Source organism: Stigmatopora nigra, unplaced genomic scaffold, assembly GCF_051989575.1.
Source record: "Stigmatopora nigra isolate UIUO_SnigA unplaced genomic scaffold, RoL_Snig_1.1 HiC_scaffold_25, whole genome shotgun sequence".
Lineage (NCBI taxonomy): Eukaryota > Metazoa > Chordata > Actinopteri > Syngnathiformes > Syngnathidae > Stigmatopora > Stigmatopora nigra.
The window spans coordinates 4,126,314-4,141,467 of NW_027551604.1; the positions used below are offsets into that span (position 1 = coordinate 4,126,314).

A 15,154-nucleotide genomic window follows, 5' to 3' on the forward strand; every position below is an offset into this window, starting at 1 on the left:
TTGGAAGAACCAAGTAGCAGCAGTAGCAGCAGCAGCAGGTTGCCTTGGGAACCCTTAGATCACACCCGGGCCCCTTACCACCTCACACTCACACACACACACATCCAAACCATTTTAATCTCTGACAACCCCCCTTTGGTTTCTTGATATATACGCACAATACATGCGTGTGTGCAGTCACATGCATGCACGGACAGCGGGCCTATAAAGATAAGCACGCTTTTATATCCATCACTGAGCACCCTAAAGCCCTTTTCAAATGGTCTCGGCCTGTTTTTAGAATGAAATAAAAGCCTCTGTGAAGCACATTTAGAGTGAGTTTCGCTCCAAATATGTATTTATAAAAGCTTTTTTCCCCCCCACATGTATTGTTTTCCGAAAGGTAGTCATCAATTCAGTACGATCATAGGCTCCTTAAACAACCCCCAACCCCCTTAGGCCATACTCTGTACCCCCAGCCCTCCTTTGTTTTACTTATGTATACATAATATAGACGACATTCAGTCTTAGCGAAGAGTGCGCCTCTTGCTCTAATTTCATTTTCCTCCAACTGAGTAATAATATAAGAATGTCAATAAAATATGTTATGGTTGTTTTTTTTATTGAGGGGACGGGAAAGGCGCAGTAAATATTTGCATGATTCTCCAGTTTTGTTATGAAAAATAAAATAGGGGGGAAAAGTAACTTCTGTTTGGGTTCGTCTTGGAGGACAAACAAATGGGAGCTCATCCATTTTTAATATGTTGAATTGTGATAGGAGGTTGTTTATTAGCTTATTTTTGTGAGATGAATGAAGGAGATTTGAAAGCAATATTTAGAAAATAAAATAGTGTATATTCCTAGTTTGAAATGTAGATGTGTTTATATGCTGAAATATCAGAGGCAGTTATGACTTGAGAGAATGTAATACTATGCTTCCCTCTTCTGGTCGTTGAAAGAATGAATGCTTCAGTTTGAAATCATATTGTTCCTTAATCTGTGTCTTTTTAATGCCAAAGTTGTCTTGAAAAATATTAATGTTCTAGGCCTGCACACTTAATGGGTCATTGGATCGCCACAGTACGTTCACATTGTGTGCTGAAATCTCGGGAATGCCATTTGAATGTGTCCATCACACGGGAAGTTGTTAATGTTTCCTTTTCCCTTCTCTCACTAGGCAAAGAGGGCAGAGCAATCCAGACTTGTGACCCTTTAACCCTCCACACCCACCTTCCACAGCCCACCTTCCACACCGGCTCACGCTGCCAAGAGGAGGTATGTGAAAGTATCAAATGTAGATCCTCTCAAGGAATTCACAATCACAATGTGTTAGACTACTTGATCAACAGTTTAGAACATGAACGGAAAGGTGGAAGACCATCTTGTTGAATGCTTAAATAACGTTTGGCTACAACACCAGAGGGCAGTGCAGCCTCTAATGTAAACTATACATTCATTTTTACTGCCTAACCCAACTCATTTCATTTAAAGTCCCCTAAAAAACATTTTAGTGTAAAGTAAATGGAAATTTGGAAGGTATAAAATACATAGTTCTTCCCGTCTTAGAATACAAGTACTCAGATTTCATGTTTTTCTATGGAGCAATAAGCCATTTCAGTATCCCTAACCCAGTGTTTGGTTTCCACTTGTCTTATCAGTCGAAGGTAAAGTTCATGCATATAACTGGAAAGAGGCCTCTCTAAAAGAATGCAAATGTGACATTTTAGCATGAGTAAGCCTCAGTTGTCTGGACAAATGTTGGCATTTTTCTCTATAATTGTATTGACTTTTATAGAGTGGGGGGGGGTGCAAAGTCACATACTATATACAATGTACAACTATTCAGTTTTCACAAAGCAATAAGCAAAGATAGTATGTTTGCCGTTTCTGTTATGCTTTGGAATGTGTTTAATTCATTAGAAAAAGGCTTGTTCGTACTAAACGTACTTCGATTGAACATGTATTCTTTGAGGGAGTTTGCTTCAAGTGTCTGTAGCTTAAAAAAAGGGCAAATGGCTACACACAGAATTAGTCTAGCGCTACAAATTAGAACCCGGCGCACGTGCTCTGTAAACATCTGCACCCCTCGGGCTGGAGAGCCTCCACAGTCGGGAATGGATTGGCACTTAACGGAGAGAAGTGATGTGGAAAAAGTGCCACTGGTTTGCCTTTGAAAAGCCAATGTTTGCCGTGGACTACATTAAACCCACCATCGATTGGACTCAGCCTTGCGCCCGCATCGATCGGCCGTGTCAGGGGAGGGCCATAGGTAACATCCCTTCCCTGTAGTTTAAAGGTCATTCACCCTCCGCGTCGGAGGCAGGCACACCCGAGAGTTCCTGCAGACGTTTCTCACTCTCCAGTAGAATTTAAATCTCCATGCCATTCAGTTGGGCATCGATTGAGCCAAGCCTCATCATCTCCCCTCGTATATTGTTCCTTGATTTGCCAATTAGGGCTCTTTTCACACTCAATAGCTTTCAGGCCATGCGTTAAATGGCCAACTGTTTGCAAGATGGCGCTCATGCCGAGTGTCCAGAAGATGATAGATTTATAGTGAGATCTCTCAGCTGCATATATCGCTAACATCGTGGGAAACTAGTATATATGATAAATCTGCAGATGGAGACTGTGGCTAAAGTGGTATAGTGGACAAGGATGGGATGATTGAATTTTGAATTGTGTAGAGACTGCATTGGGAAAAAAATGTTATTAATGAAAGGCATTTCTTTAGACAGGAGATGTTGTTTATCAAAAATTGTCTTTTTCAATTTTTCTACTATTATATTTAATTTATACATTTTTCTATTATTTTTTCCTTTGGTATAGTGCACCTTTAGCTACTGTACATAGGCAGTTAGGCTTGTTTAATTGTAGAATAATGACATGCAAGACTGCACTGCTCAACTCTATTTTGGGATTGCTGGTTCATTGGCTTGTCCTTAACTTAATTCTACTTTAACAGCAATAAAGCGACTGTAAATTATAAGCTTAGCACATTGTCTAAATATCTTAGACACGATATTAAGTTTCTAGCCAGGCAAAAAAAGTAGATGTTCTCACTTAAAGCTCAAAGTTTGGAAAATAGAAATGTGGTCAAAATTAATTGTCGTGATTTTTTACCCCATGTATGGTTAAAAAAAAGAAGGATGCATCTGGCATTATCCTCATTAGAGTCTCCAGCCTCCTCTGACCATTAACATGACTGACACGGTGCTACACTGGCCTGGCCACTAATGAAATGTCAATTCAGTCTACCATCTATCCTGGTCAAATGTTAATTGAGGAAGTGATGGATTGGAACTGCCTGCTTCACGTGCCATTGTTATCCCTTTCTTCTTCTTTCCGTGCATGCCGGAGCTCGCCAGTACGTCAATAGCAGTGGGATTTTTCACATATTTCATCTTTGAGCTCTGTTGGTGGTATTTTGCAGTTTGATTTACATTGTGTATTGTTAGTCAAATGTTTCTGAAAATGTCAAACACTCAGGATTGTATGAAATAGTCTAATGAGTAACACTGTCGAACATTTCAGCAAATGTAGACTACATAATTTGATGGGAGAAGCAGTTAGGCCCGAAGCTTGGAGGGGGGTTTTACATTTTTTTTTTTTACTACTGAATAAATGGGGAGAGTTATTGAGTAAGGAGTATTGTAAAGGAAGAGTGATGAATCTTAATATTGAGCCCGTTTTGTAGAATGCCCCCTGGCTTTTTGATCCACAGGTAGGATGTGAAGACTTTGTAGTTCTTGTGTTCTGCTTGGTGTCAAAGTCAACAAAAAATACAAATATAGACAAAAATAGTACTACAAGAATCGTATTATGACACTCAATGACATACATTTTAACATTATGAGATTAGAGTTGTTTTATTATGAGATTTAAATCAAACATTGCAATATTACGGGATCAAAATTGTAATAAAACTAGAATAAAGTCATACTATTATTATTATTAGAAGTGTGTACATCTGTTAAGGTGAAGGCAAAGGTTTCTATGACACTAGTGAGGGTAGTTTTGATATATTGCGCAGGTTGGAATGCAACCACTAACGCTACTGGCATAATAATGAATACTGTCGACTACGTGAATTCCAACGGTACACATTGACCGGCGATCTGCTTGAACATTGTAGGCCATTAGTGGTCCTGAGGAGAGCGTGAAAAATTCCCTAATGGTTGCTCATTTTTATTGACTATCATTGCTAATGAGACAGAGCACTACACAGAGTGCGTGTTTGGATGGAATGGTGATGACTAATGGCTCCCGCTCAGTACAACACACCTCGAGGAATAATCATATTTGTGTTGGCTTTCACTTTAACACCAAAACATGAGCATATTTTTCATTTGTACTGAACAACGGCCCTGACCATTAAGATCACTTATTTTCACTACTATTAAATGTGAAATTCACCAATTTAACTGCACCTTCTACTTTATCTACTTATGGGAGTCAGACTCAGGCTCAGTGTATTATATTATAATATATAGTGTATATATTATTTTTGGTCTATTGTTGACAAACTTCTATTTGCTGCACTTTCCTAAAAAATGAATGCATTTTTTAGCTATTATATTCGAAGATTGTTTTGGGAGGCAACTCTTTTATTGATTGAAAAATGGACTGACAATAGTGGTTTATTTTAGGGTATTTAGTCAATTTTTCCCCCCCAAACAAAAGAAACAAAAACATGCACAAATGTGTAGTCCTGATTGATTTTGGCAATTGGAGCTGTCATCTATTTTGCTATTTTTTTGTGTTATTCTGTAAGAACATTGGATTTAAACTTGGGATGACTCCCTGCTTGATGATTATCACTTGGTATTGCCTGTCTCTTTCTTTGTAAAGACATTCCTAGTATTTACCTGTCAGGCTGTCTTTATTTGAGCAGCGCATGGATAAAATCACATTAACACCGCCTATTTGTTCTTATTTAAATCAAAATCCTGCAACAGGGTTGGGAACTATTTTTTACAAAATTGGAGATGATAATCTGACAGAGCTTTGGGAAAAAAATGCCATTGGATCACTTAAAAAAAGAAGGCAATCCATCTTTGTTCCAACAAAGTACACCTGTCCAAAGGGACCTTTTACGTTTCTAAGAATAGACGATCTGGTCGCTGGGGAGTTTTATCTTAGACAACTTGTCGTAATTGCTTTGCTGAGTTTGTAGTGGTGACATTTTTAAGGGAATTTTTCATTTGCCAGACAAATATTTGGGTTTTCCTCAGTGAGATGTTTTTTTTTTTTGCAAATGGCACCCTCCTCCAAGATAGTTCTGCTCTATCTCATTTGATCCTTTCACCTCTATCAGATCAACTAGAAATAGCATCACTCAAGTAACACAAAACAAGGAAGTCTTAAGAAGGCACTGAAAACAGGCGCCAAAGTGTTATACATCCAATTCTGTCAGAAATGGTACCCAATTGATGCCAATCCTCATCCTCTTCTCTGATTTCATGGCGATTAGCAACATAATCTGAATGAGCATGTTACTTGTTAGTGTTGTATCGAGGTCCCTTCAGATACTAGTATCAACTTTAGGACAGTAAATAACACCATATTGTGTTTAGGTTGCCTTAATGCTGTGGTCTGTAGTTGGAGCATCAATTTTGCCAGAATTACATGTCCACTAAATTTCTATTGATCTGTATAACTGTTTTTTTTCTACTATATTTCTCTGATACACTCTCAAAAAGGGTTAAGCATTTTGAAGTATTGTTGTCAATATTCTAGTTAGCAGATAGAATCTCTATTTTGCATTAACGTCCTAGGACCTGGCGTCCATGTGTGGACATCACATTTTTGGTTGTGACAAGACTAGTGTTAAATGTTGGACTATTTATGATGTGGACATCATAATTCTCAGAAACTACATCATGTTAAAAGATCATTTTTTAGTTTTTGCACTGTTGTATCCTAAATAAAAATGCATGCCTAGCAATAGTCTGGGTTTTAGGAGGTAAAATGGCAAGGGGGGGGGGGGCATCATTTTAGGTGCAATAGGTGAGTCTGCTTAATTTACAATAAGTGGAAAGTCTTCAAGTACCTCAGGCAGCATTGGTGGCTTCCAGCACGGAGGCTGATGTCTGTGGCTTTCTTTGTGTTTAAGCGTTTCTCTTTACACAAACTGTTGAGTAGTGGGAGGCTTTATTTCATACTTCCTCATTATAGCAAGCTTTTATCAAAGGCCGCAAACTGTTTTTTAAGCCCTCACACTTGATTTGATATGAGCAAAAAAAAAGCTGCAATCAAAACTCAAAACCTGCATTTGAGGTATTTCCTTCCTTTCGCTTCCATAAACATGAGATTTTTTCAAAAGAAATGGAGCGAGTGGACCCTTCAGAGGACATTTCATTTTGTTGGATTCACTCGGCTATGAAATCCGTTGCTGGTATTTTTCACACACATAAAAGCAGGTAAAAAAGATCATCCCAGGGTGAACAGGAATTTGTGTCAAGCATCCTTAATTTGTTGTGACAGTTGCTTGTTGGGCTTTTGGGAGGAACCATGCTTTGATGCTAGGACCCGGCGCGAGACGTCTAATGATGCCAGGGTTTGTTCAAGCCGCCAATCAAATTGGGACGACCTACTTAAAGTAGCAGTGGCACCTTTGTCAGGAAAACCCAACCCAACTCCTCTTTTCTTCACTTTAAAAACAATGGAAACTCAGACAGTTGCAGCTTTGGTGCTGATCGCTGACATTTTAAAGTGTTAAAAACAAAAAAAGCATCTTTTCTTATTTATCCTGTAATCCCTTGACCCAATGGGCTTCCTTTGACTCATACACTGCCATTACAGCTAAGCTTACTTTGGTCAATGGCTCAATTTGGACCCCTGGGTTCTTGTGACTTGGTTTTTGTCCAAGCCTTGAGGATTTTTTTTGCTACAGAGAATATATTTCAAATCCAAACTATAAGTTTTCCCCTTCAAAGTGATCTGGTGTGCTTTCCCACAAGGATTCTTACAGAATCCCCTGCAGCTCTGTCGTGAGAGCTTGGGGAAGATGAAACAAATCACACAGAGCCAGGTTAGGTGAGAATAGAGGTTGCTTTAGAACTCTGTTTGTCTCTACCAGGAATTCCTGATGGATAGATGCTTTGTTTCTCTAGTGTCGTCTGTCGTTTCAACATTGTATACTTTTAGATTTGCTTAGTTATTCACAGAACAGATTGATTGTGTTTGATCAAAATATGACATCTTTACTTAGAATAAAAACCTTGATCTGAATTCTTTTAAGTACTTACTCAAATGTACAGCTTTAGAAGTTTGCATCAAACGTAAGCATTTGTCAACACCGCCCTTATTGCTAAATCTTTGTTGTTTTAATTAATACTCTGCACCAATGTGAGAGTGAAGCATATAAAGGAATCAATTTTAATGCAGTTCTCCTAATCCTAATTGATGGAATTATTGATTGCACAGTCTGGCCGACACTGAAATAAAATATAGTATTTTTTGTGACCACATTCTCAAGAACTGTTGGACACATCTTGTAGAGTTGACCATCCTTTCTGATTAAATAACTTGTTGCTATGGAAACACGATACTGTTTATTGTCATTGGCCTTCAGTTTCCAATCAGTACCTAATCTTCTATTTTTAGGTTTTTTTTCTATTTATATAATTTTGACCTTCCTCAATCTTGTTTGTTCCTTGAGTGAAGGTGTACCTCTTGTTGAATACCCACTTCTTTCTTCAAATAAATGGGGAATTGAAAATAACTTCTACTTACAGAAAGCCAATGAAGGGTTGCCATGTTGCAGGGGAATGAACTCTTAAAGCTGATGGATGCGTCAAAGCTCAACAATAAACACACGTACACGCACAAGCGCCCACACAGATTAAGAGCTGTGCTGTCCATGAAGCCCACAGGATACACTGTATTGTTAGACTTGTGTACTATTTCCATATAGATTGCCTGTCCATCAATTCCATTTTGACACTGCGGGGCCAGGCGCCGACATCTTAATGTATAGAAGAAGAGGAAGCTCACCTCTGTCTCTACACTGCATGTACCATTCACATATGACACATCTTTTTTAATAGTAGTCCTATCAGCTTTCAAATTCTCATCATGTGCACAATGATAGTTTTCCTAGAGTAGACTTTTGACAGTTCAAATTTCCCAAAAAATAGGGTTGAATGTTTTTGTGTCATCTTGCATCACTCCCACCCTCTAACCAAAAAAAAACTCTATTAAGAATCTAACATTGACCCCCCAAAGCACCTCAATTATAAGATCCATTAATCCCATTACTCCGTCCATACACGCACACACACTGAAAGTGCTTAAGTGCAAAAAAAATCAATCAAGCTTCATTTGCGCTCGCTCAAAGTAGCTTCGCCGTGCTCGTCATTGTCCAATGCTACTTTAAGTCACATGTCACACCATCTTCTACACATATTTGATTTCAATTCACCACAAGTGTGCTCACAAACCAACAAATTAAACCCATGTCCAAATCACTAATGGATTTATGTCACTTGTATCAGACAGTTTAGTCAGCGACAGTCAGCTTCAATATAGGCACACAATGGATTCCCTAGTGACAAGATACTAGTCAATTCTACTTGTTATTCTCACTGTGTTCGAAAACTGGCAGCCACAGCTTTGAGCAAGTATTTTATTTTATTTTTTTTAACTTCTGACTGGATGGAATATTTGGCCACGTGTTGGTTTTTCCCCTATGAAAAGTCATAGAAAGGTCACGTTATTTTTGGTGCACCTGCTGCACATGCAGAAAAAGATGAGTGGGTGGGAAAACAGAGCCAGGAAGTTATTGGCGAGTCCATTGTGAGCACACGAGTTTGCCGTCGCTCAGCTCATTTATCTTGTGGGAAGAGCCTCAAAGGTCGCCTATTGTCTGCTCATCTTCAGCCCGTTACTGCAGCGCCACCGCTCATTAACAATGGCCTTGATAAGCGCTAATTTATGACCCATGTCGGTGTAATTAAATGTTTGTGGAGATCTGTTGAGCTCTGATAAAAGCTGGCTTGGTAGAAGGCCTGCTGGGAAATGATGTCCAACATAGTTGCCTCATGCTGAGATTTCAAATGTTTAATGATTTACTACTGGAACCACAGTATTCTTATGATGGCTTTTTATTGTGATGGAATATAATGTAATGCTTTGTTCAAATTAATTCATATTCAGGTGAACCTACCCACCATTGTAGCTACTTGTAAGTACTACTTTTCAACCTACCTCTTCAATTATATCTGCTTACCTTTCACCATAACTATATCTTAGCAAAACTATAAACTTAACAATATATTTATATGTAATTTCACAACTCTAAGACACACTTAAAAGTCTGAAATTTTCTCCAAAATAAGATAGACAGGGTGCCTTATAATCCAGTGTGCTTTGTATATGGGAAAAAAACAATTAATTTGTTGAGGGTGCGCCTTATAATGCAGTGCACCTTATAATGCAGTGTGCCTTATAGTTGTGAAAATACGGTATATATATATTTTTATTTTTTTACTTTCCCTGGTCTTGACTCTCTGGGCCTGGAGATCTTATTCCATGCAAAATGTTCCTGCTAAAACTTGACATTCATTCCTTCTTTGTCCCTTTTTTGGCATTCACCAACAGAGCTTGAGTCAGTTCTATCGCAAAACGATTACAAACGGAACCCCGCGCCTCCCGCATCAATTTCATATCACAAAAAACTGCCTCTGGACGTTGACACGATTCCTAGTGCGATTAGCTTTGGCTGTTTGATCGGCAAGGATCAAGGAGGTGCTGAGGGGGCCGCCACCCCCAAGCTACAAACTCTTTGGAAGACTGAGTGTCACGGGTCTGATAAGGTGACCCCTTTTTCTCCATTTAGAGACGCATCTTCCAGTTTATCGCCTTGATCTTTCTCGCCTGCCACCCTTTTCTACCTTCCTTGGTCTTCATCTCCTGGCGGTTATTTCTTCAGCAAGATGAACTCATCAGGGAAAGAAAGCAGTCAGACATTGTTACATATACGCCATTGTCACCATCTTGGACACTGCCCTTTTATTGTGAAGAGAAGAAGTGTGGAAAGTAACAGGAGTAAAAAAATGCTACATTGTTGGAAAGCAGAGGCAAGCTTTAGGGATTTAAGTTTAGGGAGAGAAAGCAGATGGCTGACACAGTCAAAGAGGAAAATGGAGTGGCATTGTCTTGGCAAAGAATAATGGTGTCAGATAGAAGGCTGTGGTGTGCACACTGTGAGAATGGAAAGAAGTTTCATAGAAGAGTTACTTTTTTTGTTCTTTTTCCCAGAATCTTCAGTATTTTGAACTCGCTCAACCTCGAAAATTACCTACCTTCGTACAAACTTACCTACCTTCTTCCTCTCTTTATACCCACTAACTTTTTTTTCACCCTACAATACTCTATGCTAAGAAATATATCCGGCGAATAACATGCAATCACATACTGTCTACAGTTTTTCTTTTTGTTCTTAGATTCCTTAAGGAGACAATACAGGAAAACTCAATAGGAGGGAACAGCATTCCAATAAATATCACGTACAAGCTTATGTTTCTTTAATGAGTATCCCTTAGTGTATGGATGTGCACGTGGGAGGCAAAGTGAGGTCAAAATAATAAAATAAAAGAAAAAAACAGGCTGGTTAATACAAAACAACAATTAATGTGCAAAGAGCCAAGGTTGCCCACACAGACACACACACATATATATACACACACATTCCCTAATGTAAGGCGTGCAGTATTTTGCATTCACACCTTTATTAGTCTTTATGACAGGCCTGCAGCCGCTTTATTATAAAGAACTGCTGGAGGGTAAGAATCCACGCGATAATTCAATCTCTGCTTTATGAATTAAACATCCAGCAGGCATAACATCCCGCATGCATTGACAATGAAATGATTTGCATGACGCTTTAAACAGCTACAGTGTGTGCATATTTGTTACTCTTAAGCATCTCAAAAATTCACAGCCTTTCAGGAACAAAAGCCCACGAGCAGCCGAGTGTAGAAATGAAAAATGCATTATTATTATTAATAAGATGATTATTTTTACATCTACCCAGCACGCTAACTGGAAGTGATGAGGCAGTCGAGCGAGCACCTGTGGGAGGTCAATGTTTTGAGTTTTTGACTTCTGCATATGCCGGATTTTCTCATGCGTTCTATTATCTGCCCTTTCAAGTTTTGACATCAAGAGTATAATAGCAGAAAACATCTAATCCAGTGTTAGGAGATTTTTTTCTATCAATCTGATGGCTCTCATCATATCACCATTAAAACAAAAGTCAAAAAGAAAAAAAATAAGAGATGTGGGAGCAAAAATGTCAAAAGTTCACTGATTTATTTTTAATGTAGTGTCTAACTTTTTACCAGATATTTGTCCTACACACAGAAAACTTTCTATGGACTAGTACACACGCAGATAAAATCCCAGTAAAAAATACATGTCTACCTTGAATATGTCTGCAGCATATCTAAAAATTATATTAAAGATTCACCCTACGGAGATTTTTTTTTTGAACGCTATAGTTTGCTTGCTATGATTATTTTAAGGAATTCAGAAGAACATAGGTTTAACTGGAAAAGTGAATTTGCATTCAACTCGAATGGCACAAAGTAACATTGTCAACAATCCGTAGTTGCTGTAATTCAATGGTAGGGAACATATGGCTCGGGAGCCACATGTGGCTCTTTCCAAGGGTCCATATGGCTCTGCACTAACCTGTGATATTAAATATGGAAACTGTGACACTACTTCTATCACCTCTTCAATCATAGTTTGCTTTTTTATTACTCTTCTGCTTGTATGATATCCCTGATACTGATTTATTAGCAACAACATAACATTGTTGTCAAAATAATTCAGAGACTTTTTGTACTTTAAAAGTGGTGAAATCACCCAAAAAACCACACATTTTATGTATTTTTACCATTCAAATCTGAGAATGACTCTCAAGAAATAACATTAGAAAATATGAATTGTTTATGGCTCTCTCTGTCAAAAAGGTTCCCGACCCTTGGTGTAATTGAATACTTTTTCTCGCATTTATGTTATCCTTCTAAAAAGCACTGATTGTGCCAATATTGCGACTTCATACATGTTTCATACAAAGAAGCGTCAGGTGCACTTTTTTTGCCGATTCAACCGAGGTCAATGCGACACGCCAGCTCGACTGTCATGAGAGTGCACTTTCAATCAGCTTGCTGATCTGCAGCCTGATAAGAAAGCTGAGGCAACAATTGCTTCTGACAGCTTGAGCCAGTGGATAAAATAGCTTTTTTTTCTTCCTCCCTCCATCGGCTCGAAACCAGGATTTCGAGACTTTGGGAAAAGAAGAAATGGGGTATAGGAGGAGAGTTTGCAGGGTGAATAATGATGCTGTTTCCCCTTGCAGCACTTAAGTGTGGATGTATACAAAAAAAAAAAAACATTTACTGCTTAAAGGCTCATAAATTCCAACATAGTGATTTTGTCTTTATATTTTATGCGCTAAAGCTGGTGTGGAAATAAATTCAGCACTAATACATTACAACAACTTTTTGTTACTGTTTTTCAATGCAATATATGCAGGATTATATTAGATTAGATTAGATAACTTTATTTATTACATGTTATTGTCACAGTAGCAAGAGGGTGAGAATACAGACACAGTAAAAGACATAGTTAAATTGGTAATAAATAAGTTAATGAATAAATACATAATGAGTAGATCCTTCATACATTCCCAATAAATTACATTGAATAAAAATCGTTTTATTTCAATTTTGACTTCAGAAAACTTTAGTTTGTTTGGCTTTTCATCTAAAAAAAAGCTCATTTTTATCAATTCAAACTACACTTTGTACTTGCACTGATTTTCCAAATGCGCCGAGGTGAAACACTTTACAGCTAACCTCCTTGTTTAAATACAGCTGGGCTTAATATGAATGTTTTAGGATTAGCTTTTAAATCAGTGGTGTTACAGCAAGGGTTGAGGTTACTTCCTCTTTTGACTACTAATTAAATGCCATGTGTGTGACAATGAATTGCAGTCAATCCTTTTTAGAATTCATTCGTTTTGACAGTTTTATGATCACACGAGTCAAGATGGTGAGTATGCTAAATGTATCCCACTAACCTGAGCAAGAGTAGCGTTAAATAATTGAAGTGTCGTGTGACACAAAATGAGATGTCTCCATAAAGAACGCCTTATGATCCATCCAATGGCTGCCATCGTAATGTCACTTTTAAGGCTTTTCTACTGAAGTATAGCTTTAATCCACCATCCAGATGGGACGATTTATTATTATTTATTGTTCCAAGTCAGGGAAAAAAAAAATCACTTCCCTTCAACGCGTGCCAGGTAGCCCGCACGTGACATATTTAATGTTCATGTACGTTTTTAGGAGGCATTGCACATTTGCCTGGCGTCTTTTTGCAAGATTTATGGGACTATTGGCATGCTCATATGTTATATACTTTTCCATAGTCATTTGTAACTCCATATTTAATTTGTAAATTAAAGCAATGGACTAAATGTCACATCTATTGTTTCCCATTACATAAAAGTCCTACAGAGAAAAGATTTATTGACTTAATTTCAATCTATTCATTTTTAACTGGAGAAAATGAAAACAATATTTACAATAACAATCCAAGCCAAATTGCTCCACATTTTTTTTTATTTTATTGGGCAGAAGAAAGGGACACTTTTGTTCATTAGCTTGAAAACAGTAAGCAAACAGAAGTGAATAAATATAAGGTTATGAAAAAATATTTCTGGTACTTGTAAGTGCAGAGCTGCTCAATTCCACCTTGCCTGCACTCTGTAAGCTTTTTACTTTTTATACATTCACATTCACATAAATTATAGAACACGTTCTAAACACAGTGCAGCTGTCAGCTTGAGACATGGTCGGCAGATTTTGTCAAGTTTTCTGTCAAGGGAAACAACTTTCACCGCTACAAAAGACGGTACGAGTAACAGGTTGGAGGTCCGCGTCAACGCCTCGGGCTAAAGGCTTTCTATTTTAATCATATGGGGCTCTGGTTGAGAACAAAAATCGGCAAGAATTCCCAATAATGTAAAAAAAAAATCAAAACATCAATTGTGCAGGCTAAGGTATACAACTAACAGTACCGATGTAGTATTAATAAGTAAATAAGTCATATTACAGTCAAATATAGCTTAAATTAATTAAATTAAAGTGCTTTTTCGTGTCATTATTTTTTCCTCTCTCTTTGCATTGATCTTCTTTATGACTTTTTAAACACAGTACCCAATTTTAAGTAGTACTCCCAAAATAATACTGTATTTCTTGTCGTAAAACCCGCTCGCCATAGACTGAGATGCAGTTCAGTTGATGACCGGGTGAAAACTTCAAAAAACTTTACTTTATCTACCTTTATTATACCTCAGTATTCTTATGATGGCTATTTACCTTTATTTAATATCTACCATTGGCCTCTGCAAAATCAGTATGGAAAAGAAATGTCCCTAAACAACAAGCAGGAAAGCTATTCCCTTCCGTAAACAAAGGTTTCCATCCCATCCTCGCATTGCACATCAATTCTTCATGGCGAGGTCTTTGCATCCGCAGGCGCGAAGGTCGCAAGACAGAGGTCGAGAGGTCTGCTATCAGCTCCCGGGCTTGATTTGTAATGAAAAGCATCAGGGTCAAGATTGTGTGAGTGTGAGTCCATGTGTGGATATGTAATATCAACACAAAGTATGGCAATGCTACAGGACAAAAACAATCTATTTTGTATGGATGCATCATTTTATTTTAAAGGTGTAAGAGGGTTATATTAATGTAGTGTAGCATTCCATCCTATTGCATGGGCGCCCACACACTCTTAGCCTCCATTTTTAGTAGGATAAGGCATAACGGGGAGCCTGGGAGGATAGGAAAGTTAAAAGCTGTTTGGTCAGGATAAGAGATAATCATGACAGTTATTGTTTCAGGGCTTGGAGCAGCTTCTTTCAAATATGTATTTTCTAGTTAAGACAGAGTGTGGTTCTTTCTGTGAAATGAATTTGTGCCATGTGAAATGTTGATCATTATAGTGGTTCTTGGAGAGGATTTTTTAAGTGATAGCAGTGTCAAATGTTTAAGGGTGACGTAATATATACCCCAAACTAAGACTGCCTGGCATCATTTTCCATCATTTTGCATCAAAAATGACAATGAGAACCCAAACAATTTACAACTTTGCTATT

General features: G+C 38.0%; 1 long non-coding RNA gene across 8 annotated transcripts in view; it reads left to right on the forward strand.

The window, feature by feature from the left end:
- Nucleotides 1-15,154, forward strand: part of LOC144192081 (uncharacterized) — a 148,380-nt gene that overhangs the window by 51,127 nt on the left and 82,099 nt on the right. For all 8 annotated transcript variants that reach the window (XR_013325041.1, XR_013325039.1, XR_013325040.1 and 5 more), the window contains one exon: nt 1,157-1,254. This is a non-coding gene — a long non-coding RNA (uncharacterized LOC144192081). The remainder of the gene's footprint in view (nt 1-1,156; nt 1,255-15,154) is intronic.